Here is a 25,669-nt window from a genome sequence, read left to right as displayed (position 1 = left end):
CATTTGCTGCCAGCCTGTAAAAAGAAGCCAAATCTCCTGAATACTAATCCTGTAATATAATCACGGGTTGTTCCTTTTACTTTATTTTCCTCCTCACTACTTCCTCGCTTTTTTTTTTTAATTTTCTCCTTTCACTTTAACATCTGTACTTCACCACTAATGCAAATTTCAAACTTGCGTTGGAGCAGCACTCACAAAGACCCAAGACATCAAGTCTGGACTAAAATGTTCCACTTATCTGTTGAACTTCACAACAATTCCCCTTTTCTCCTGGCCAGGTATGTTTTGCATCTGTATCATTTGTATGTACAACTACTTGACATAAAATCAATGCAATATCTTTAAAAGAATTTTCCCTATGGAGAAAATTCACCCTACAGAGGGCATTACAATTTATACAAAATTATTAACGATCCTAAACTGATTACACAACCAAGACTCTGACCTTGCCAGTATCAGGGTTTGAGAACTATTAGACATAGGATTCGTGGTTATCACTATAACCACAAAAGCCATGTATCCCTTAGAGGATCACAGCATTTTAAAGGCTGTTCCCCTTGGATCACCACAAACTTCAGCTCTCTTAAATATAAGAACTATTTATCCTCAGAAAATTTGACAAGAAGGGAAAATACGCTCACATTTCTAATCAGCTTAGCCTATAGCATGCTGGCATATTGCAAACTGCCAGCTGAACGAATCCTGAGGATACTGAGATGACTAACAACATCCACAGGACTTTAAACAGTTACTGCTATATGATATCTGAGGAGCAAGAATTCAAGTTTCATACATTGTCTTGGAGCTCCCAGCTTTCACTCTCACTTTCATCTCTCTTCTGGTTAATGGAGTGGAAAATGGGTCTAAATTTTCCCCAGGTTTTAAGACTTCCTTGATAAAAGCAAATTAAGTAAGTTTTATTTAGACTGCCTTATCAATTATGATTTCTAGTGTTTTTATTTCTGCTTTCTCAGACTCCAGTCTGATACAAAATGAATTCAAAAAGAGCACCTACAAAAAGCTTTGAACACTGCTGGTACTTATTTACACAGTGGCATCAGACTTCTTAAACACAAGCCACCTGAAGCAACAGCCTTCACCTCTCACATCCCATCATTATCAATAATCTGATCAAGCTAATCTATAATTAAAGCTGAATAGATTCAGAGAATGTCTTTGGGAGGGTGGGAAGCCTCAGGAATTAGAATGAAAAGCAAGAAAAACACCAAATGAAGTACACATTTTTCACAGGTTAGGATTTCACAAAATAAGACAGAAGAAATGGATTTTTTTTTTTTCTGCACAGAGAGTAAAAGCAGAATGAACTTTTCAAGATTCCCTTCTACTGCCTTAACTCCCCATTTCTTCCACTGTCCAGTTCTTTGTCTGTCTCTGTATTTTCCCTTGTGATCCACTTGTAGGAAATGGGGATTGACCCACCCCAGCCCCGAAGAATGAAGACAAAACAAAAAATCTCTGCACCCCGCAGACAAGCATGCAGGGAGATGTTTCACTGCTTTCGCTATCAAGAAAGAAAAGTCTTGTGACCAAACTGAAGTTTGCATGAGAAATTTTGAACTACTTTGTGAAGAATCCTCATCCAAGAGTTGTGTCAGCAAATTGGGAAGATTCCCAGTTAATTCTACTTAAAACTATTGCTTTATTGTCCTATGTTCAACTGTTCTTATCTTCATAATCAAATGAGCATCACAGACTACTTGAAAACTATAGTGTTTTTTACCTTTCATAAAAAAAGGACTCACAGGACATTTACAGGAAGTAACACGTCAGAATTCAATACAAAATACTCTGCTAATCTCAGTTGCTGCTAATTTTGATCAATTTCAATTCAGTTTATTCTTTCTTTTAAAAAAAACAAACCAAAACAAACATATTATGACACTCAACACACAAACATTACCATAGCTGGTAAATGAGAGGAGGGCTGCAAAAGTGAGCAGCAATGGACTTTCTTGTGGATGCTGTGTAGTCTGTTACAAAAGATGCCTCAAAAATTTTATCTAAATCCTGCAGAGAGCTTTACCTAAACCTCAAGTAAAAAGAAGGAGAGTGTTACATATGCACACACACAAAAAAGTCTGTCAGTCTTCCTCCGAGCAAAACTTGTGCATTACTAAATCCCTCAAAAAAATCTGTCACTTTGTTAAAAAAAATCAATATTTTAAAATTTTTGTCCAGCTCCTTAGCCCTATATCTTCTTCCAATCGCTTTATCACCAGCTGAAGGGAGAATACAACCAGAGACTTTTCCCAGCTACTGATTTGCAGTAAATGCAGTCCTTTGCAACACAACTCAGACGTTTACTTGTTACAATTATGCCTCTACTATTTGTTTACCTGGGTCAGTGCAAAATCCTGAATGATCTGCAACCAGAGGAAAACAAACAAACAAACAAACAAACAAGACTAGAGGCACCTTTATCCCTTGTTTCTTTCAAACTCTTGCAAACCTTGGGCAGTCAGAAATTCAGCTAGGAATAGTACTTGCTTGGATCAGCCAACACGTAATCCCAGTATCATTCAAAAAAACCAGTCAAGTAGTGACACTAAGACATACCTCTCCAGTGCTTAAAATATAGGACTAATGCTCTGCACCAAACGTCTTTCTAGAACTAGTTCTTTAGGCTTTTTAGGGCTGCTGCTGACACATAAGTGCAATGCAGGATCAGCCAACACAGGTAATCACTGGGAACCCACTTGTGTACAGTAATGCGATAGCCCTATTGCTCATTTTAGTGACAAAGCAAGCTCCAGGTTCTCTCCATCTCCCAGGAGGTTCTTCCTGGTCTCATCAAAAATGTTTTGGAAGCCTGGCTCTCCAGGACAGCAATTCTTCACTATGTTTCCATCACAGTAATTTTTCTGATCTTCTGTGCGTTAGAGTTGCTCCTCAGCTTAACCATTTCTCCCTGAAGCTCTGACAGCTGTAGGACTACATCTCTCTTTTCCTCCACACTGTTTTCCTTCAGCTGTTCAAAGGCCATTTTCCTGTCATTCAGCTCTTATCTGTTCTGGATATCTATTTAATATCCAACCAACACCTTTGTCTTCTTCCACACTAAGTTTTTCCAGATCAAAAAATTTCACTGTAATTTCATTTGAAAATCAGCATTTTCCTTAAAACCCTAAAAATTCATGTTTTGCCCCATAGACCAGCATCAGGAATTTTCTGATGATCAGAACATTGAAGCCTGTGAAAAATAATAGACATTGAGACCTCACTTCACCAACACTGTGTTGTGTACTCCCTCCCCCAAACCCTGAAAACATGAACTATAAGATTAAAAATATAGACAATGAATAAAAGTAACCAAATTGTTCTACTATAATGAAATGTTGTTGTTTTGAAACTAATACCACAATTTCTGATGCCCAAAGAGCCAATTTTTAAAACCACTCAGGGCAAGACTCACATTTTCCCTTCGCTAGAGATACCCTCTCACTCCCACTTCTCTTTCAGGTTAGAGGGGCCCCTGTTCAGTGCCCCAGCTGCGTCTGGTAGCCGCACTGGAACAGACTCGCATGTGGCGCCTCTGCTTTATTGTTTATATGATCCCACAGCAATTCCAAGGCAGCAGAGCATCCTGGAGCCCAGCTGAACATCTGCAAGTGTGTGCCTTTCCCTAAGGGAGGCTGAACCTTTTCCCAGCCACTAGCTCCAGCCCAACCGGAGAGAGAGATTGACTGACAGCTCTTCTTGCTGCCAGTGCTGGTTGTATCTGCCTCAACAAATCCCAGTGCTACAGAAGACGCTGTCGTGACGTGCTTCGGTACCAGTATTGGTGGTGTTGTGACTCCTCCCAAGCCCACACACTGCAAGGCACAAGCATCTGCTGCAGTTTTTCTAGCTTTTCTCTGCTTTTTCGTGCCACAAGTGTTTGTCTTGTACAAGAATCACATGGCAGATTGCAATTTATCATTAGCAGCTTTAGGCTTCTAAGTCTGAAGTTTCTGCTCCTTCAATCTGCAACCCCAGGCTGACTTGCTGACAAGAAGTAATGAGGGATCATGTGAGTTCCTATCCCTTTTAGCTGCAATAAATCCTCAGCAATTCTGATTGCTAGGCACCGCATACAGCGCCATGACAACCTCTCTTCACAAAGGCATGTCTTCTTGGGCTGGAAGTTGTGTCCTTAATAAGACATGTTGAGGTGAATGTCATTTTTGTCATAAGGGGAAAAGATTCTTTGTCCAGATAAAGACAACTGCATCATCTTTGAGGAAGACTGTGTCTGGGAAGCAGAGTCAAAGTGAACTCTAGTGGTCTTAACAACATCTGGGAGTTCCTGTTTTCAGCACTAAGGTGGCTGTCATCATTATCTTTGGTTTTTTAAGCCCTTGGATCCCCACGCTAAGCTGCTTCTCCTGTGGCCAGGGCTGGAAGGCAATTAGACCAGCAGCCAGTGGGGAACAAAGCCCAAAGCTTTCTGCTGAAAGGTGCAGTCGCTTGAGATCCTTGACACAAAGTGGCAGTGGAGAAGTTAACAAGCAAAAAAGCAGAGCTTGCTGATGCTTTTTCCCCGTACTACCAATAAGTAGTAAATAACATGTAGAGATATCAGCGCTTTTTTTGCTTTCTTTTTTTTCTCTTTTTTTTCTGCTAGCTCCACAAATTTTTGCAGGCTTGAACAGATTCACAAAGCAGGGGTTAGATTCTAATCCAGCAGAGAAGCACCAGGCTCCAGGTGTGATGCGAGAAAGCCAGCAAGGTGCTTCTCGCACATCTGTGTTGAGACTGACCAGAATCCCAGAGTCTTGTCTCTCCTCACCCATGTAACTGTTAACACAGTTGAGGGATGAGTTGAGGCAGTTTATTTTGTTCACAGGGGTCCCTTGTCTTCCCTCACATACACACACCTTACATTGACCCCTGAAAGTGCTCAAGTGCTGAAAAAAGGAAAGTCCAGCAGCAGTTCTGATTTCATTACAGGAACAGTGCCAGTTTCTCTGTGGAAGAAGTGCATCTAATCTAGCTCCATGTGTGAAGCCACATGGATTTCACCACAAAAATGCAGTCAGCTCTGGAATGGTACAAAGCAACATTACATGTCCATTTAGGGTAAATACAAACATCGACTTCACAACTGAAACTGATGGAAAAAATTATATGGGTACAATGCGTGAACCAAATTGTACATACAATGTGCCAAATTTGTGATTTTGCCAGGACACCAGAATTTACTCCTCGGTGATTTGTCTTTTTACATCCATAATAGTAAGGAATAAATACCAATGCACCATTTCTGAAAGATGGCACTATCATTTTCTGTTCATCATTGTGTAATGCCATGTTTTAGCCCTGGCAAGATATAAACTGAGAATGTCTCCTTTTTAGTCCTCTATCAAGACAACTAAATAGCTGAGTAAGAACAAAAACTGGCTGCATTTACCCCTTCTGATGTATTTGTTTTATAAGTTTATCACAATGTTGGTGTTAGTATGGAAAGATCTCTGCAGCATTTACCAGGGTTGAAGCCATCAAAGTTTTACAGAAATTAAAACCAGTTCTGTATTTTTATGGAACCAACAGAGAACTGTATATTTCCTGCCACAGAATTACATAGCATTGAGGTGTTGATGGTATTTCTGTCAGATTGTTAAGAGGAATATCAACACGTTCTCATTCCCACCACTATCTGTAGGTATTGCTCTAAGCAGAAATGGGATAAGACAGATAACGAAGAAGGAGAAATCTGAACAGCGGGACGTGGTTTTTTGGCATAACACACTGAATAAACATATGGGTAAAGGTATATTCTATAAGTCTCTATGCAGTCTTCTTCCTGAAGCTTTTTATCGTCCCCAGTGAACATGTCCTTACAGATGATGCTGTGATCCTGGTTTATGAATGAAGTGGAAGAGTCTGTTTCACATGTTTCTTTGATTTTGCAGAACCCTTGGAAAGAGAGTACTGTGTGGGTTAACTTTCACCTGAGGTGGCCTGCAGTTATGTTTCAAAATCTTTGAAAAACAAAGCTATTTTTTACCTAAAGAATCCAAAGCCATAGGCAAAAATTATTAAACAAACATTAGCATATAACTTTTCATACACCGATGAGGGTTTTCTACATATTAAACATCCTCCTAAAATCCAGTGCAGACAAATTTTGTTATAAACATGACTTTTTTGCAGGAAACTAGACAGTTAATACAAACCAAAGAGGTGTCTCCCTTCTGTCCCATTCTCATTGCTGATTACAAAAGGGCTTTAGGCCATGTTTAGGGAGAACAGCTAACTTCTAAGCACTTTCCAGCCTCATCACTGAGGTAAGTCTTGTCTACTGGAAAAAAAATCCCTGCAGCCACATCCATTTCAATCCACCAGACAGGCACTTGGAGCTAGTGTCACAAGGAGGGAGGACTAGAGATGTTAACAGTCAGCATGGTACTATGTGACTTCTGGAGACCCAGCTCAAGCAAAATTCCCAAACTCAGACTCTGCTTCATACAAAGGTGAAGAACTGTGAGGAAGCACCAGGACTCAGAATACCCCACACAACAGACTTCTGCAACCCTTCTGGAGGGCTCTGCATTAAAATCCCTATCGTAAAAGGGATTGAAGAGGTATATGAACCCGTATCTCACAAGCTGCAGGTAAGTGCTCCAACAGCTGGAGTTTTGTGTAAAAGACAGGAAGGCATTTCTTCCTGCTGATTGTTCCTTCAGCGTGCTCAAAGCACATCCACAAGGTCAGTCCCAGAAGCTAAGGTAGGCAAATGGATACTCAAGCACTTATTGAAATCATAAACGTAAGTGTGAAGGTATGAATAGCTGTGTGCATAGTGGAAATGACAGAAATGGAGGCACCTGGAGACTTCAGGGTTAGGTTGCAAGTTACTGCCAGAAATGGTTAGATTTTAGCAGATGGTTCAATTAGGAACATAACTTTCCCCATCCTCTTTCTTCTTCTTATATGAGGAAGGGTTTTTAGTACTTTGCCAGTTGCAGAGGGTTTAGAATAATACTATGATAAGAATGTCTACTGCTGTGGTGATCATTATAAAATTATGATACATAGCCAGTAAAACTACTAGCTGTGAGCTATGCATAGGTGAACTATTGCTCCTTTATTTCTTAGTTCTGCATAACACAGATCTTTTTTGTTTTTTTCACACTCAGGAAGAAATATAATAATATGGTAGAATCAGAGATCCATCATAAGAATTTACCTGCAGGCTTAAGAGGCGGCTACAACACGAGGACAAATAAAATGCCACCAATAGGAAGATAAGTTAATATGCCAACTAAACCATTGCCTACAACAATAAATATCATTCCACTTTGTTAAGATTTCCCTCATTTCACTTTCCTCACTTTTTCTTTTCTTTCTCCCAGTACAATATAAAAACATTTCAGAACATGAAATATAGAGAGTTGGTGTTTTGGGATTTTTTTTTCATTCTCACTTTCAAAAAGCATGGCAGTTGGTCTTCAGCTTACATAAGCCAGAACTGGATGATCTCCTTTGATCTCCTTCAGAGATCAATGGCCTCAGTAGAGATGGCCAGATGAGAATAGCAGAGGTGGCTGAAAACTTCAATATAAGCCCTGATGCTAGCTAACCAGAATTCACCTGAATGCTGCTTGGTCACCAGTTCCTGGGTCATTTTAACCTTGGCCACTTTCCAAGTAATATATATATTTATTTTTTTTTTAGTAGCTACCCAGCTCAGCTTGTTCCAGTCTATTTCTATTTCAGATTCTATTCAAAATCAGCCCATAAGACTTTCACAAGTCTCCACGTGATCGAATAGTTACTTGGTCACGCTGCGCTGAGATAAAGTGATGTTCATGAAAAAAAGAAGGTTTATATATATAATAATTTCTACATATAGTAGGAAATATAAAAAATAGTAACCTTTATCCCCTCATTATTTTCTTAATAAGGATTATATGCAACGTGAAAAGAATGCAAAATAAAGAAATGGAGAAAAGTGTCCCATGATTTTCCTGATTTGTATGCATAACATTCACCCATTGTGCTGTGCAAACTGATGAAAAAGTCCATGAGTACTAGTACATATTCTTTCCAAATCACCTGTCTGGTACCCATATGGCAAAGAACACGAATTACTTTTTTGCTTTAGTTCCCTCTTGTCCTCCTTATAGATATTTGAGGAGATGTCATTCACAGCATTGTTTCATTACACATGATATTAATAATTGTATACCTCCTTTATTACTCAAACCTAAAGAAAACAAAAAAAAAATAAAAAATACAGGAAAACCTGACTCTTATTTCTTATACCAGAGATAATCAGGATTTGCTCTTCTGAGAACAGGAAGGTTGCAACAATATAAATCAATGAAATAAGTACTGACATCTTTCAGGGCATCAGAGAGAATAACTTCAAAGCTGTATATATATTTTGAGACAAGAAATCATTCTCTTACAACAAGAATTTGCTGAGTATTTTCACCTTGGCATGACTTTCCTCCACCACATCTTCGTATTTCCCTTTATACAAAGATTGATATTAGATCAGTGGATTCAGAGGATGAGCATGATATACTCAAGAACTCAGTAGGTGTTTTCCTCTGCAGTTCCTCTGTTATATACAACAGCTCAGCAATGCTGTTTACAGGATCTCTGTACAGAGTCAGTAGTAGATGCAATCTTCCTGTATAACCTGTAAGTATACAGGAGTGTATTTAAGGCTTTTGCATTTAGATAGACCTTGTTCATATCAGTGTTGTTCTATAACATTCAGAATTATGCAGAGATAAATCCTCACATGGTAGAAATCACGTTAGTTTTGACAGGCTACACCAGACAAGGACTCAGGCCAAAATGTATTATATCCTATATGCAGCAAACCTCCAGAACTCTGTATGAGTCACTGCAATTTCAAACTCTCACTCTCTAAAAGAAGGTATTGTTTTTATAGGAACTCAGCATTAGCCAGTGGAACTTACCCAGCTCAGTAGGAAATATCCAAGCTGCGATGAGTTTTAAAACTTGGTAAAGCAGACATGGTTCACCCCACGCTTGTCTGGTACTTAATCTACATAATACATGTGTTCTCCCAACACGGCTGTCTGGATCCATCCACACTGCAGCTGTGTTCTGTCTGGATGGAACTGCTTCACACCCCAGTAAAACAGGTGTCTCATGAGTAGCTGTACCTGGTCCATCTGGCAGTAATTTAGCAATTATGCTTTTATTATTAGCACTCTATAATCAGCTCATTGTGCGATTGCCAGTCTGTTCCCCCTGCCATTTTCCTGTGTGTGTGTTTGCATGTTTTCATATTTTCAATATGAAACTAGTCTTTTGTGCCTTATGACTGTAGTACGCGCAACTGAGACTTAGAGAATGGAGGCACACACAATGGGCCAAACAGCTGGCTTTGTGTTGCCTTAGTAGAAAATGTCTAATTACAGCAGAGTACACACGCCACCATTGATGGCAACACATTTGTATTAAAATGCCTTTGTTCTGGTTAGAGTCCTATCATTTATCTAAATGACTATTATTTTCCCTTTCTCCTCAGAGCTTTTATTAAATCTCTGAGCAATTTCAAGCCATTAGCCTACAGATACAGGCTTTATTCTACAAGAATGCATTACTAGGAGAATGGCTGGCTGCCTAGCTGTGTCTGGCACTAGCTAGTCATGTCAGGAGTCCCAGATCCAAGGGGCATGGCTCATCTCCTTTTGATTGATGCTTCACTCCCCTAGTGTTGCTGCCAAGCAAGGTTGTAATTCATGCCCGGATGATTCTGCTGTCACTTATTTCTGCATACAGCGCCTGTCTTTTTCTGGGTGCATTTTAATTTGGGGGGGTTTATTTCCATTACTGCCAAAATCTGCCTGATGCTGGAGAAACTGCTTCCCAGTACAAACTAATTGGGAGAAATGCCTAGGTGGAGAAGGATCAGTCTGAGGAAAAAAAATTGGTGCAGCTGGCCCTTATACATGCCTCTGGTCTTCATCCTGTGATCGGTGGTGAACACGGCACATCTGCAGTCATTTCTTCTCCAGGCTGTGCTCTTGTCAACCTGCCTTGACATGTAAGATCGATCACATCATCTGTGTTCTTCTTGTCTACTTAAATTAAGCTATTTGGACGGCTTTTACCTGCCTGTATATACTGTACCAGATGTAGTAGGGCAAGCATAATGACACTGCTAAAATGCAAATATCCACTAACATTTTATCTCATTAAAGATCTTCTAGAATGTTTTGAAAAACTGCTGCAGCTGGGTTGAATTTCTACCTTGCAGGGTCAAATATCACTGCCTCCAAGAGAGGTTAGAATTAGAGTTTTAAGAAAGCCAGGAAAGACTTCCACACTAGGGACAAATGCTCCTCTAGAATAAACTGAAGAATGCAGCTAGAATTCCTCTTCCAGCAATGCAGAGTACGGATACATGGGCAGGATACTGCCAGAACCTCAGATTAGAATTTTATTTCAGGGGAAGGTGTTAGGCAAGGGGAAGGCAAGACAGAGAGGAAAGGGGTCTCAAAAGGGTTTGCAGAAGTAAATGAGGGCACACCAGTAGAATTATCCTGCTAGCAATAATTTGGGAATGCACACAACCTCAGTGATGGCTGGGGATTATGTCTCCAACAAGGGTTGGGGTTTGGAGAATGAGAAAGCCAGGACAGATGATAGCAACAGGGTTGAATAGCCAGGAAGGGTAAATTTAAGCAAGGACCCTTTGAAGCCTCTGGACTTTTTTACACACACACATACATACCCACACACACACACCCCCTAGGTAGGAAACCTAGCAGTAGTCTCTAGCCTACTGATGCAGATTGCACTCTCAGTATAGCTCCAGGCTTTTTCCTTGTCAGAAACTCCACTGTTACTTTAACCCTTCTTATGAACTGAGACATAGGCCAGGGTTCCTGCCAAACACCTTTATTATTTAATATTTGGAGTGGAAATGTCATGGTTGCCTAGGTGTAGGGTTAGCATTCAGCAGAAGTTAAAGCTGGGAGAGACAACCATGTCTACTTCCCAGCTTAGTGGAGGTCTGATGCCACAATTCTCTGCTGTACAGTACTTTGAAGGACTTAGGGGAGAGTTCCCTCTCTTAAGTATCAATTTAGCTTAGGAGAAGGCAGGCAGGACCTGTGGTAAAAGGAAAGGACTGTTTTTTTCAGTTGTCTGCAAAGTATCATTCTCTCTAGGGCTTTTAAGATCTATACACCTCACCCTCAGACAAGGGAGTAGGGTGCTGAGAAACACCTGAACAAGAGACAGAGTAAAAGTAGAGTTCAAAAGGGCCCATCGAGGTGATATGTAGGTCTTGAACTCAGACACCCCTCCCAACTGTACATTGTCCAGGCACTTGAAGACAGTCTGGTTTGAATCCGATTCTTTTCCAGGTTCAGGTAACAGTGAGGGTTCTTAAAAAGGAAAATCCCTGGGCAACACTAGGAATACAGTTGGTTGAAAAGGGGCTGGAAAAGTGAAGGACTGCAGCAGAAATCCTCCTCCAAGCAGTATGTGCCCTCAGGACCTAGAGGAATTCCCAGCCCTGTTTCAGCTGAGGGCTGAGGTTCACATTGGGATCAGTTCTCTGTAAGAGAACCAGCAAGAGCAACATTCTGAAAATGCTTCCTAACTAAACCAAGAGCTTGTTAATGTCTCTTCCAGCCAGAACACTCAGGTATTGTTGTCAGGGCGTAGTCTGCCATGTCCCAGTCTCTGTCCACTGGGGAATTTTTGTCTATACACTGATACCTGATCTATTGCTGTCTAAACCTTCCAGTCCCACACTACTTCTTTCCTTAGCTCCATCTTCCTACAATGCAGTTACCACAATTATGTTTTCTTTTAACCATTGCAACTAGCAAGCCAACCTGCTCTTCAGGGGCCTTCACATCTTTCCTCTAGTTTATTTACTTACCCTGCTTACCCTCAGGCTTTGCTGAGCTCTCTCACACCTCTGCTACTCTTATGCACCCAAATCCTCTACCCTTTCCTGTTTATTTTCCTAGTCTGCAGGTACTGTCATCATCCTATCTCTGCTCACTTTCTTTCACAACTTCTTACTCTAGAAGACAGGTGTCCTGTCTAAAGAAACTGCTGGCAACATTTTTCTGGTCCTGAAAGAGTGTGAGGCTTTAAGGTGGGTCAGAGCTCTGACTCAAAGCGTCACGCTTGTTCACCATTGCTACTCAGAACAACATGCATCAGAAGAGGATTTACTACTGATATATTCCACTAGTTTTCATTAGTCATACTTCCATCTCTGCAAATGCAATGGATAACTTAATTAACTATGTTATATTTACTTCCCTGCCCCCAAACATGATAATTAAAAAAAAGGCATGCACTGAAATATGTTGAAAAATATTTGTACTTAATGTTCTGCAAGAGCCTTGGATATATAAACAAAGCCAGTTTCCTTTCTCAGTCCTACACTTGCCTGCTGTTCTTCCTGGACCTGCAAATAATGGGATGGGCAAGTGGACAAAGAGATAGGCTGGAGCTCAGAAGTCCAAGACAGATTTCTGCAGTGTCATAGATGTCCTGTGTGACCTTTCATCCTCACAGCTGAAATGTAGAAAGCAAGAAAGCACTTCTCTTGCAGAGATGGTATGGGACACTCAAGTATAAATGCAATAGGGGCCACAAAAGCACCTAATAGAATGGTAAATTAAAAACATATTGACCCATCCTTTCCTTTGAACTATTTTACAAGATTAAAGCAGATAGCTTCCATAAATCTAAAGGGAAGATGAGAAACACGTAGGAATAAGTTTTGCATCCATAGTGACACTAGGTAGAATGAGATTATAATGGCTGAAAATCATAGATACTCCAAAATTAGAGATACAAAAGACTATTTTATAGGTCATCCAGTCCATCCAATGGCAGGATTTCCCATGGAAACTGTTCTCCAATATCTTTATCCAGCCTGCTCCTAGAGTCTTTGTGGCTTGAGGCAGAAGGTGATCTCCAGATGAGGTCATAAATATTTTTTTCCCTGTGGCACAATACAATTTCCTGAGCATGTTTGAATCAATTTTTTAATTTCCAGCAAGAGACTTTGCTATTTTTTTCCCACCAATTTGAAGCAGATGGCCTCATCTGAAAGCTAGTGACCTGAAGATATGCATTTTTTCCACTCACAGGTCAACCATTCATTAGTGACCTTGAAGAGAAAAAAAACCCAAATGCTGAAAGAATTTTCTTTGCTAAAGGAAAAATGAAAACATTTCAAGTGACTGGTTCAAACTATCATCCTAAAATTACCCTTTGAACGAATTAAGCACTTAACAATGCAACAATGCTCTGTGTTCTCATTCGTTACAAGGGATTTCAGCCCACAAGCCATCTGTAGCCTTATGTGACAGGCTGTAGCCTGCTTCTGGATTCCCTTTCAGAGGTCTCAGTCTGAGCCAACAGCAGTTTGCAAAGGAAGATGGATTTTTCTGAAAGCAAGAGGTTACCTTCCCCCAAGCATCTTTTTCTACAACGTGTTAAGTGTGTGATCACACAATGCAAGAAAGACTGAGGGGACTAAGAGGTAAAAGAGCTCCCAGGCATAGGATGTTCCTGCATTTCACTGTCTACTCCCTGTCCTAGTCCCAAGAGCAATCAAGAAAAGTTGCAGCTGTGAGCAGGCTGTAGGAATTACTTTACCTATGGCATCCTACGCATGGAAACCATCTTTCCAGGTAACTTCTCAAGCTCTGGTAGCTGTAGACAGGCCTAAATACAGTAGTTGATCCACACATGAGCAGTACAACTGGCATTTGTCTCAATTTACTTTCTCCAAAATGCAAGGCAAGTATTATAAAAAATCAGGTGCAGTTTTCCTAATTCTATTCATGAGGACAATACTTTTTCCTTGAAATCCCTGTCTGAAACCCATTTGTGTTGTTTTAACGTCTTGTGCTGAATCCCTCTGCAGTGCTGATGGACTTCACTTTCATATCTCTATTTTCTATTTGCCATGTGTGGTGTTATTGCTGAAGATCTGGGGCTTTTTGCTTCTGATTTATTCTAGGCTACTGGTGCAGATTCTCAGCTTCCTGAAAAACCCAAGAACACATGACAGTCTCTTACTGCATTGTTTAGTTCCAGCTGGTCTGATTTCCAGAGCAGTTTATCCAACTCTTTTTTGGAAGATACATCACCGCAGGGCATAAGAAAAGACCCTCTCAGGAGAAAGTATAAAACATGGGAAAGTAGCTATAAATGGTTAATTTTCACAATGGAAAGATATCAAAAGTAGTCCTAATGTTTTTTAAGGTGTTCACATATGATGTGGCACAAAGTTATTCAGAGCAGTGAAAACTAGAATTGACAGCTAGGAGTTGCAGAGGGCTCTTAATGCTAAGTAACTGAGCAATAAAGTGTCAGATGAAATTCAGTGTCAATAAATGCACACTGAGGCACATGGAGAACAACTTTAATTAGACAGGTAAAATGTCGGCCTGTAAGTTAACTCTTACTTCTCAAGAAATGATCATGGAATTCAATGAAAGCATCCATTCAGTGCTCAGCATCAGCCAAAGAGAGAAACAGACTATTACAAAGAGGTGAGAGAGAAATACTGGGAAAAAGAAAATAGAAAGTGCATTATGCCGTGCTATAATGCCTCGGAGCAGTTAAATGAGGCCAGTGAAAAATAAGGAGCAGATTCCAGATGAGGAAAAATTAGAAGATAAAGGATCTTAATACTGGAGATGAAACAGAAGAAACGGATATTACAGGCAACAACAAAATCGTTACTGACATGGAGAAGGTGAACAGGGAACAATTTTTTGCCATTTCACATAACACAAGAGCTAGAGGGAACCCAATACAATGACTGACTGAGAGTCTGAAACTAAAGTCAATATCCTCTTCACATGCCCTTGCTTCAGGACAGCACAGGGGTCAAAAGTACAAACGGTTAAAAAGTAACTAGATTTATCCATGCAAGAAAATTCTTCAAGGGCTCTTAAACACAAAAATTGTTATAGCACCTGCCTCAGGAATCCTTACACCACAGATTTCCAGAATCTGGGAACAAGAATGGGAGAAAATATAATTTTGTACTGTTTTGTTCATATACTTTTTCCTATTCAGTGTCTACTGGACACCATGAAGAACCGTGTACTGAGCTAAGCATTCTGTTAATTGACTTGATACGGTTCATTTGCTAGTATCGCTATTCTTAGGTCTGAACACCTTAAATCTCATCCACCCCATTATGATTTCATGCTTAGCAGAGGAGATTTATCAGTCAAGGGCTCTCATGCAGAATGCCTTTTTGTGGTACATCATGCAGTGTGGGCCAAGAGTTCAGCCTAAGTAAATCCATGGGTGTGAAGTTATATACTATGTTCTTAAATTAAGGTTTGGTACAGATTAAGTGGCATCTCCCCATGGCAAACAAATTGTTTTGGAATAGATCTTTGACCAGATCTGATATTTTGGGCTTTATCATTCAATCAACCTGTTTTGTTTAGCAGTTTCATAAAGTAATTTAAGTTCTTAGTTTCCATGGTAACATGCAATGCTCCTCTGAAATTAGTTATATGCTCTTGAAAGAACATTATCTTCTCCCGGTTTTCTGAAGAGTAATGTTATATGTAACTTCATATAAAGTACCACTGTTCAAATGTGTAAAATATTCCTTATAGGGTTTTCTAAAATGGTAAGTATTCTTCATAGTCTATCAACGTATCTCACTCTCACTAAATAACACTCTCCACATGAGAATTCTTATTGTCTGTTCAAGTAAGGAAGTGCTATTCCGCACTATCAAAAGCGGTAAAATCTGACTCAGAGTAAATATTAATGGCACTTTACAAAATAATAGAAAGTAAGGATACAGATCCCTAAGTACACATCCAGAGCAGTGTTTCAATCTAGAGAAGGTAAATAGAAACGTCAAGAAAGGTAAACAGACCTGTTTCAACTGTTTATGTATTTAGTTTGTCATCTCTGTTGATTTCAGTATGTGAGTTTGCAGGATTAGAGACAAGCTTTAGGCAACTGTTGCAGAATGTTTTCAGAAAGTCGACTTTAATTTCATTAAGAGCTAAAGACCAAGAGTTGTTGGCCCAGAGTGCTTTATGGAAAGTTATATCCTTACATATTGTTTTAAGGAGTAGAAAAAAAATATTTATGTGTCAAGTTACTTTAGATGTTATTTGTTCACTTCTAAAATATGTATAAATAATATGTAACTGAAGGACCATGTCAAATTGAAATGAGGAACCAATTCTAGATATAATCCTCAACAGGTGTAAAACCGTACTAGAATCAGTACCACAGATCAGTACCCCAACGTAAGTCACATTTCTATTGACATCAATAGGCCAAATTAGCAGCTGACATAACATGAAGTAGCTCCAGAAGGAAGAACATACTTGTAAGGCTTTTATCCAGCTATGGGTCTGCACAAGTGGGGAGGAAAAAAAAAAAAGAAAAAAAGAGAGGAAAAAGAGATGCAAAAAGAAATATTTCACATTTCGTTTCACACCAGCCAGAGAACTAACTTCACAGTACCACTTCCTCCATCTGCTATTATCAAACACGTGGGAGAGAAACGCATTGTGTTGCTGACCTTAGAGGCTCCAATTTACCCACTCGCTCTTCTTGCAGCTTTCCCCATTACAGGTGGATCACTGATTTATTAAAGCAGTGGTAACTTTCTCACTAGCAGGCACTGTCTTCAAACAAGCTGATTATTCATGAGTTCAATATGCCCCTCAGTGCTAGTACTTGACCTCTTACTTGTTCTTTTCCTTCTGTATCTGGACCAATTTATGCTCATAAAATTACTTTGGACCTTTTCTATCCTCCAGGCTTGTACTTTTCCATCGCATGATTGCTTCCTTACATAATGGCATAGTAATCAGTAATTGATGACTTAATATTTCCCTTTTCTAGCTAATTAGTTTCCTGATCACAATGCTGCCATCAGGAATGTTCAGGTGCCATAGATTATGATACCAATCAGGGCTCTGAGCCAGCAAATATCCAATGCTTTTAGTGTCATATTTGCTGTGGGTGTTCTTTTCCAGATGTGATAGGAAGCCAAGGTTTGTGCTGCACTGAGTTGCCAGAAGATGATGATGTCTCCATATATGTTATCTTCTAACTCTGATATACTTGCAAAATTTCATTTGCAGGTTTAGGTAAATAGACCTGGAATTTTGATCTAATACATTATATTCTTCCTTATCTAAGCTAGTATGAAGAATTAGCATGTGCTACAAACTTATATTCTGTGCTACAGAAGGGGTTCAATGGAGGCTAAAGTGATTTTTTTTGTTCAGGGAGTTTGCAATCTATGTCAAATGTTCTGTGACCTTCAGCTGACAGGTACTCAATTTTAGGCACTGTTAATATATTACAAAATTTAGACAATGAATATGAGTGAAACAAGAAGGAATCTAGAGGAGGTCCTTGTTAGCATCCTTCGTAGAAGCTGTGGCAGAGAGAGACCTGTCTTAATGTTACTGGTACAAACTTTGTAACTTCCTCTATCCACTCCAAACTCTGTGTTCCTGAACATGCCCCACCCTTCATACCTATTTATGTCCATGTATGTACATTTAGATTAAGTTAAAGAAGGAAAGAGACAGGAAGTGGCATATTCCAGAAATGGACTGCTCAACCTGGATTTGCCTGAGCTGTGAGCAAGTTTCTACGAATAATATTTATGTGCAGGTCTTATGTTCTAGTGCAGCCAGATGAAAGATTTTGTCAGGAGCATCACTGGAGACAAAAGTAAGAACTTTGTTGACTACTAATGTATTGCTATAGGACTGGCATACACCATATTTTCCAAATAAGTTGTTAGATTGATCTGATACTAATTCCCTTTGATGGACCACTGACAGTAGAAGAGATGTCCTAAAAATTCAGGATTGAAACTGATCCTTGTAAAACTGTCCCTGTTGGTACAGGGATTGTGTCAGACTTGGCATTAATACTGGGCAAAATTCATTTCCTTGGATATTGCTGCATCAATTTCTGTATGTGTTGGCTTTCATTTACAAAGGGAACCTGTCATTAATAAAATGTCTACAATCAAAACTGATGTAATTATTTTATTTTTGATCAATTGTAATTTTATTTTCCCTAAATATAAAGATCCTATTTCTAAACCCCTTAATTCCCATGACAGCTTTGATAACACTAATGTTGATGGATTATCTTGAAATTCATGGTCATTTATCTCCAAAAGACACCCTAATACAGATGATGATGGCATTAGAAAGAAGCTTTTCTCCCATGAGAGCTGGTCAATATCCTCGATAACTTTCTTTGTAAACTATTGTTCAGAAAACTTTAAGCACAAGAGCTTGGAAAAGTAGAAGACTGTGCGAAGGAGGCTGTGCTCTATCTTCTACTTGGAGAAATAAAATAGACGTGGTAAACAGTAATTTGTATTTTAGAGGTAGCATTTCCTATAATAAATGGTGGATTATTTCATTCATCATAATGCATTTTATTATGCACTCAGGGGAAAAAAAAAAACAGAAAAAAAAAAAAACAGAAAAAAACCCCAAACCAAACCAAAACACACAAACTTTAAAATCAGCAAAAAGTCAGTCCTGTCCTGGCAAAAACAGTGCATCTATACTTCCAAACAAAATGTATTTGAAATTCCTAATTGCATATATTTTGTGTCTCCCTCTCTTTCATTCCTAAACAATCCACAAGATATCAAAGGAGGTCAAGATAATGGCAACAAGAGGTGCCTTTATTTAGGGAGAGGTTGCATTTTATTCATTGCTTGCACACAGAATTAAATACCAGCCAGGAATATATTGACTTTGTGAAGGTTCAGTTTCATACAGTGAAAACCTGTAACTCACCAAGCTAAATCTGATGAAAGAAAGCATTTAAACAGAGAATGACAACTGGACACTGTTTCAAATCCTGGAAGATCCCAAAGGCACAATCGGGCAAGACAAATCAGTAAAAAGAAAAAGGCAGGGGGAGAAGAAGTTGGTGATAAATACTCACAAATAAACATATTTATGTTTTTGTAAATTAATGTATGAGTGTGTGTAATAATAGAAGAAAAATGGTAACTAGACAGTTAAAAGTATGTGTTTGAAGCTATAATTTGTATAATTAAGCATATATTAAAGTCTGTGAATTGTATAAACATCCAAAATTTGATTACAAGGTGAACTTAATAAAGAGCAGAATTTGAAGTGCTTCTTGCCAAATGGCAGAAGTTTCTGAGAACAGAGTTTCAAAGTTTCAGAAACTCAGAACCCAGTTTTCTCAACAGGCAAGAGATGACAGAAGAGAGAAACCTCACTTTCGCTTAACAAGTGCTAAGTGCTCTTTTTTATTTATCCTTCTATTCACTTTCAGTTGTAGTTATATGTGAGCACTAAATCCAAGGTGATTCTCTAAAATAAGCTCATCGATAATGTCTTCATTGCTTTCAAATGTAAATCTACAATCTATATGAGCTTTCATCTGGGAAAAAAAATGGATCCTAATTTTATTAATAGCATTCGCTCTCCACTCTATACATAAGAACTTGAAACTTCTCACAATGTCACAGCTCCTGTTAGTATGTATTCCTCTCACAACATTAGAGAAGCCTCTGTTCAAATCCAACCCTTATTATCTGTAGCAGCTACCAGAATGAGTGATGACGGTAGCTGTCCTACAGCTTTAACAACTCTGTGAAATGAAACAAGAAGAGAATCCAAGACAATCCCATCTAGATTCACTGTCTACCAGACTTGTGCTTATAGACTCTCACTTCACACTTTACATTTTTGCAGCATAAAGCTGTGATCTCTTTCTCTTATAGACTTTGAGATTGCACACAATAAAGTTTTAACGTAGAGGCTGAAGGTATCTGTGTTCCTCTCTCAGGGCTGCATAGCCACAGCACAGATTGCAATGTGATCAGGCTATGAGCATGGATTTCATGTGCAGGACCTCATGATTCCTCAGGACACACATGAACACAAATGTGAAAACTTCAGCTCTTGGACCATCTATCCGTTGCCCAGCTGCATGTGACACATGAGATGCTGGAGTGGAAGAGTAGGTATAAAATCTATAAAATTGCACAGGAGCACGAGTATAATACAGAGATGACATACAGCTGGCCTATCACAGGAGGCAGTTGCAAGTAGCGCTCACGCCTCTGCATCCTAAAAGTGCACATTTTTGCAGAATACTTTTTGCACATTTTAGCATATTAGGTCAACGCATAGACTTCATACCACCTTTTCCTGAGATCTGAATTTCACATGTCTTTGTCTATCTTACTTAAAAAAGAAGGTGTTCAGGACACCTGAACATCGCCATTTGCTGCTGTAAGTACATTTTACCAATAGAAAATAATAGGAATGAGTATTGGTAGAAATAATATTCCAGTCAGTGAATATAACTTGCTCCAGTAGGGAATGAATTTACTTACTCTTTCCATCTGTAACTACTGATCTGCTTCAATTAATTACCTCCCAGTCTTGTTTCTTTTGTCCGCTGGCAAATCCTCAGCCATAGCAGAATTAATTTGGGAGTTCCAAAGCAGTTCTGTCAAGGGAGAGGCCCTGCCACAACAGATATTCAATACACAGGTAGAGGATTTGAGTGTTTCTATAGCTGAAACTGGTAGTGCTGACCAACAGTGCCTGTTCACCTGCACTCTGAAGTAGATAAAACAACATGGAAAGGGGTTATCATTAGATTTTGTGAATGGAATAATACTTTTCTCACTTTGGAGCTTTATTTAAAGTCATCCAAAAGAGGTTAAAGGTGGAAAACTGCACTCTGAACAGGAGGCTGCTCTGAGCTCAGAGCAGAAATGCAATTGCCACAAAACTATACGGAGAAATATATTATGCAAATAAAATAAAACAAGCTCACCTGCCCATAATCCCAGGCAGAGACCATCAGTACAATCTCTTCCACTTTAATTCCATTAATCTATGAAAATAACAGGTGCTGTAGCTTCTGATCACACTTTGCACCATTGTCAACACAGTTTCCTACGTTGTCCATCTCTTCAAGTTTGAAGAGGGACAGAAAGAGGTTGGAACCAGACACCAGGACACTCTCTCACCATTGGAAGGAGTGAGTAGTTCCAGCCTTCTGTGATCATGAAACTTACGATCTTCTGCTCCAAATCCAGTTTTACAGACTCAGTTGTTTTTTCACAGTAAATCCCATAGCTCCTTAATGACGTCAGGTCATCATCCCTGCTTTGGATAGTCCCCTCGAGAAGCTTGATGGCACGTGTAACACAATCCCTGCTGCTCATCCCATCATCCCATTTAAACATAGGAAGATGGGAGAACCTAGACAAAAGGAAAACATGAATAACATGAAACTATGTATATTAGATTGTAAGAACATTTTAAATTGCATTCATCTCTGAAAGCAAATTTCTATAGAAAGAAAGGAGCTACAACAGCAGCCAGCAAAACTGAGTTTGGGATGAGTGGTGTGTATTCTGTGCCTCACAGCATAGCAGCTGGAGGTACCCAGGGTGGGGAGCAGCTCAGGATCTGATTAATCCATGACCTGAATGAAAAATGACAGCATCATGGTTAGAAACCAGCAGACATGCCACTGGTGTGAACGCATTCGAGCTTCATGTCCTGACTCAAAAAAAAAAAAGGAAAAAAATTCGTTAATACTTATTGCAAAACCACTTCTACCAAAAATATACATACTTAGAGCTCAGTCTGTTTTGTGACTGAGGCTGACTGGAAGCAGCAGACGTTCCTCAGAATTGTTTATTCTTGGGGAAGGAGCAAAAAGCCTACTATAAAAATTTCTGCCCCACTTTCATGCTATCTGTGAAGATCAAGGGACAGACCCCTCTCTCACTTCCCACTGCAAACCCAAGACAGCAGAAGAAGCCTCTTTCAAGTGGCTAAGCTGTCATGCCATCGTGTGTCTTTGTACACCTGAGTTTCCTTTTGTGTAGATGTATGAACAAAACCTTACACATGCAAAAGATTATGGAAAAGGAGAGAGAGAAAACATTTTTCCTCAGCTGACTCAAAGTTGTTCTATTCTTGAATGGACTGTTTATGAAATGTTTTCCACTTTGCTCTGAGCTCCAACTTTTAGGCAAAGCAGTGTGCCAAGCACTTTAAATTATATCTATCCATCTGAACATTTCTAGCAGTATAAGCACTGAATGCTTCCTATGACAGTCAGGCTGGACAAGATGAATGAATTCATCACATCTCCATCATTAATTTCCGTGATTTCAATGCAGCCAGACAGCTATTTGCTGGTGGTGGCAGCATCTCCGTGATGTGTTACTTTCTCTGACTTAATATTTTTCTTAAGGAGGGAACTGAGCAGAGATGTGGAGCTGTTAAAGCAGAATGAAATTATGTCTGGGAAAAAGTTTAATCAAAACCCCTTTAGTTTGCCCATTAAGCATTCATGGAAATCTTGTCAAATTCAACCAAAGGCCAAAAGAATTAAATAAACAAACAAACAAATAAATAAAAGCAAGAACAAAGAGAGAGACATACAGCTCTAGGTCTCTACATCTCTAGTCCCTACAGATTTTAATTGTTACACTACTGTAATTCAGACAAGTCCCAGGAGACTGAAACTACAGATTTTGTCTGAGACATACCTATGGATAAATTTAACTAATGTAGTTACTGGCTTTCTAATCAATCCTTTGAGGCTCCTGTGGACTCATACCACTGGTGACTGGGAGGAAGCAAATTTAACCAGGAAATTTGTCATCTGCAGAAGTGTTTCAATATAACCAACTAAAAATTTTACAGAGCCAATTTCTACTCTCACTCCAGGTCCACAAACCGAGACTCCAGTGATAACGATACAGATACTATTGATTTACAGATGTAGAAGCCATAAGGCAGATATCAGTGAGTTTACATATTTCTCTCTGGACTTTTAGTATTCTCTTTTTCATTTTATTTTTAATGTCAGTACTATTGTTTGGGGTTTTTTCCCCATATTTGTTTTTATTTAACTATAGTATAATTTATTCTTGGGAAAGCATTATTATAATTTGTAAGCTGCCTCCTGATTTTATTTATATTTCTATTGCTTTGCTTCTGAATAAAAAAAATTATTCTGTAAGGCTAGCTGACAAATGGTAACTACTTTTCCCGTAGTCACTGCAGTCATGACACTGCAGTGCAGCATTACAGCAGTTCAGCTAGAGAAAACACACTTCATCACAGGATCGGGAGCCTTGACAGTGGAGAATAGCAGCATAAGACATCAACGTGGGGCATTTAGTGGTTCAGGGAGATGTGGACTGATGATGAATGTACCCAGAAAATAAACATTTCCTTATTTTGTATGATGAAAGAAAAAGTTTTGATTCCCATCAATCTGATGAAAAATTCTAAATGTAGTTATTAGTCTGTTAGTATATGAAAGTTTATCAGGCAGAAAAGGATATCTGTCATGGTTTAACTTGGCAGGCAGCTAAAACAACAACAATAACAAAAAGATAATAACAATAATAATAATAACAACAATAATAACAATAATAATACAAAACAAGTGATGCACAGCACAATTGCTTGCTACTTGGAACCAATGCCCAGCTAGTTCCTGAGCCGCACACCTCCCGGCCAACTCCCCGTTATATACTGAGCATGACATCATACGGTATGGAATACCCCTTTGGCCAATTTGGGTCAGCTGTCCTGGCTGTGTCCCCTCCCAGCTTCTTGGCTGCCCCCGTCTTCTCATTGGCAGGCCAGTATGAGAATCTGATAAGTCCTTGACTGTTTGGCAACAACTAAAATATTAGTGTGCTATCAACATTATTCTCATCCTGAATCCAAAACCCAGCACTATACCAGCTGCTGGGACAAAAATTTAACTCTATCCCAGCCGAAACCAGGACAATACCACAGTGTAGCAGCATTTGAATGTCATTTAATGGAAAGTGTAAAGGATTTTTAACCAGGGGGAAATACATTGTTCCACAAGTGGGAAAACGAAGGTGATACCAACTCTCAAATTCTGGTGCTCTCTGTCAGCAGTTACCCCAGTGCATTCCTTTACCCTTCTGACCTTGAAAAATCTTACCTTTCTCTGAAATACCTCGATATTCCTCATTTCCTTCATCCCAATACAAAAATGAACAGCCTCTACACACTCAGTCTAATCCCTGTACTAGCTACTCTCTAACAGACTGAGGACATGTGCTCAAACAGCTTCCAAGCTTTGTGTGCAATATTTTGCCAGAGGCAAGCCAAGCAGAACAGTTAACCATTGAGTTTTCACTGCAACCTTTCCCTCTGCGGGATATCTGATTTGGGTCTCGCTTCTCTTCTCACCTACTACTTTTTCCAAAGATTATATAAATGCAATTACCTTTGATGTCTCTGCTTCCATCCAAAATGTGGTTGAAACTGGCCAACAGATTTCAGATTTACTTAGGTAAGGATTAGGGGACAAACAGATGAACAAACAGGTGGAAAGCCAACACGATCACATAATTTTTGCTTCCAGCCAAAAAAATCATTTTGGAAAAATTGCATTTGCTACTACAGAAAGGGTTTTGTGAGAACTCTTCCATGGCACTGTTGTCAGTTCCTCTACCAGCACTAGCTACCATCTTAAACTCTTGAAAAACAGCTTTACTGAGCCCACACCATGCAGGTAGAATTGAAGAATGTGGTATCACAGTCATGTTCTTGCTGATGAAGCACAGTGCGTTAGTGAAAGAATGGCCTAACAACATTGACCTAACAGGACTGCTACCTTCCCAAGACCAAACTGAGGCCCACTGTGGTGGATAAATGGATGCAATCCTGAATGTACTATAAATCATTCAAAGCTCTTGCTCTTCCATTCTACAAGTCCAACACTCATCCACATTGTGTTCATTTTCAAGATGGAAAAAATTGAGGTATTTTCTTTCAATTTTAACTTTTATACAGTCCACTGTAAGCAAAATACAGTGGTAAATGAAGAAGAAAACCAATTAGAAAAATATTATTGTGAATTGAAAGCTCTGGATCAAATTTTCATGATCATTATTCCTTGACCTAGCACTGACATGTGCAGATTTAAAACAATTGCACTGGATTTTTACTATGCACCTTCCATTAGTGCTTCTGGTAGGCTGATTAAGTGCTCCATTGAGATTCAGAGAGAATTACGCATGTTATTTTGCTTTGGCGGCAAGATCTTTCACAAATATTGTGGTTTTAATTGTTTTCTCATGCAGAATTTTATCTGCTTTCTTTGACTTGCACTGAAGTCATCAACTTGCAACATTGTCATCACTTTAGAGAAATTCCATCACTTTTGAAAAGTGAAGGGTATTAAACTGCCTCTCCCCCAAGGTAAAATGAGATTCTTGACTTTGTCTTTTGTGTTTTCATTAACATGCTCTGTAGCTCTAAGCAGGAGTGGTTTTTCAGTTCTGAATGCTGACATGGAGAACTGAAATAACGGTCATTATTACAGTCATCAGTCACTTTATTCTGAGCTATGCCTTGAGGATGCTTCATACAGTATATGCAACTGTCCCTTGCAGGACATATGAGTCTGTGTTGAATTCTAATCAGGATTTCTAATACCTTTTTTTTTTCTTTTTAATTGCTTCAGATTCATTTCTCTCAACCTCTCCATCTTTATATGTACCTATTCTCGTTTACTCTTTCAACTTATTACAAATTTTTATGAAGTACTTTCACTATTTCTTGGAAGGCTTTCACATTTGCACATTTCT

The 25,669-nt window shown here is 39.2% G+C and overlaps 1 long non-coding RNA gene across 6 annotated transcripts in view; it reads right to left on the bottom strand.

Moving 5' to 3' along the window:
- LOC129205198 (uncharacterized) overlaps window positions 1-25,669 on the bottom strand; it is a 234,219-nt gene that overhangs the window by 182,088 nt on the left and 26,462 nt on the right. For all 6 annotated transcript variants that reach the window (XR_008576648.1, XR_008576644.1, XR_008576646.1 and 3 more), the window contains exon 4: window positions 20,839-21,269. This is a non-coding gene — a long non-coding RNA (uncharacterized LOC129205198). The remainder of the gene's footprint in view (window positions 1-20,838; window positions 21,270-25,669) is intronic.

This window comes from Grus americana, chromosome 3 (genome assembly GCF_028858705.1).
Source record: "Grus americana isolate bGruAme1 chromosome 3, bGruAme1.mat, whole genome shotgun sequence".
Classification (NCBI taxonomy): domain Eukaryota; kingdom Metazoa; phylum Chordata; class Aves; order Gruiformes; family Gruidae; genus Grus; species Grus americana.
This window is presented reverse-complemented; position numbering and strand designations above follow the sequence as displayed.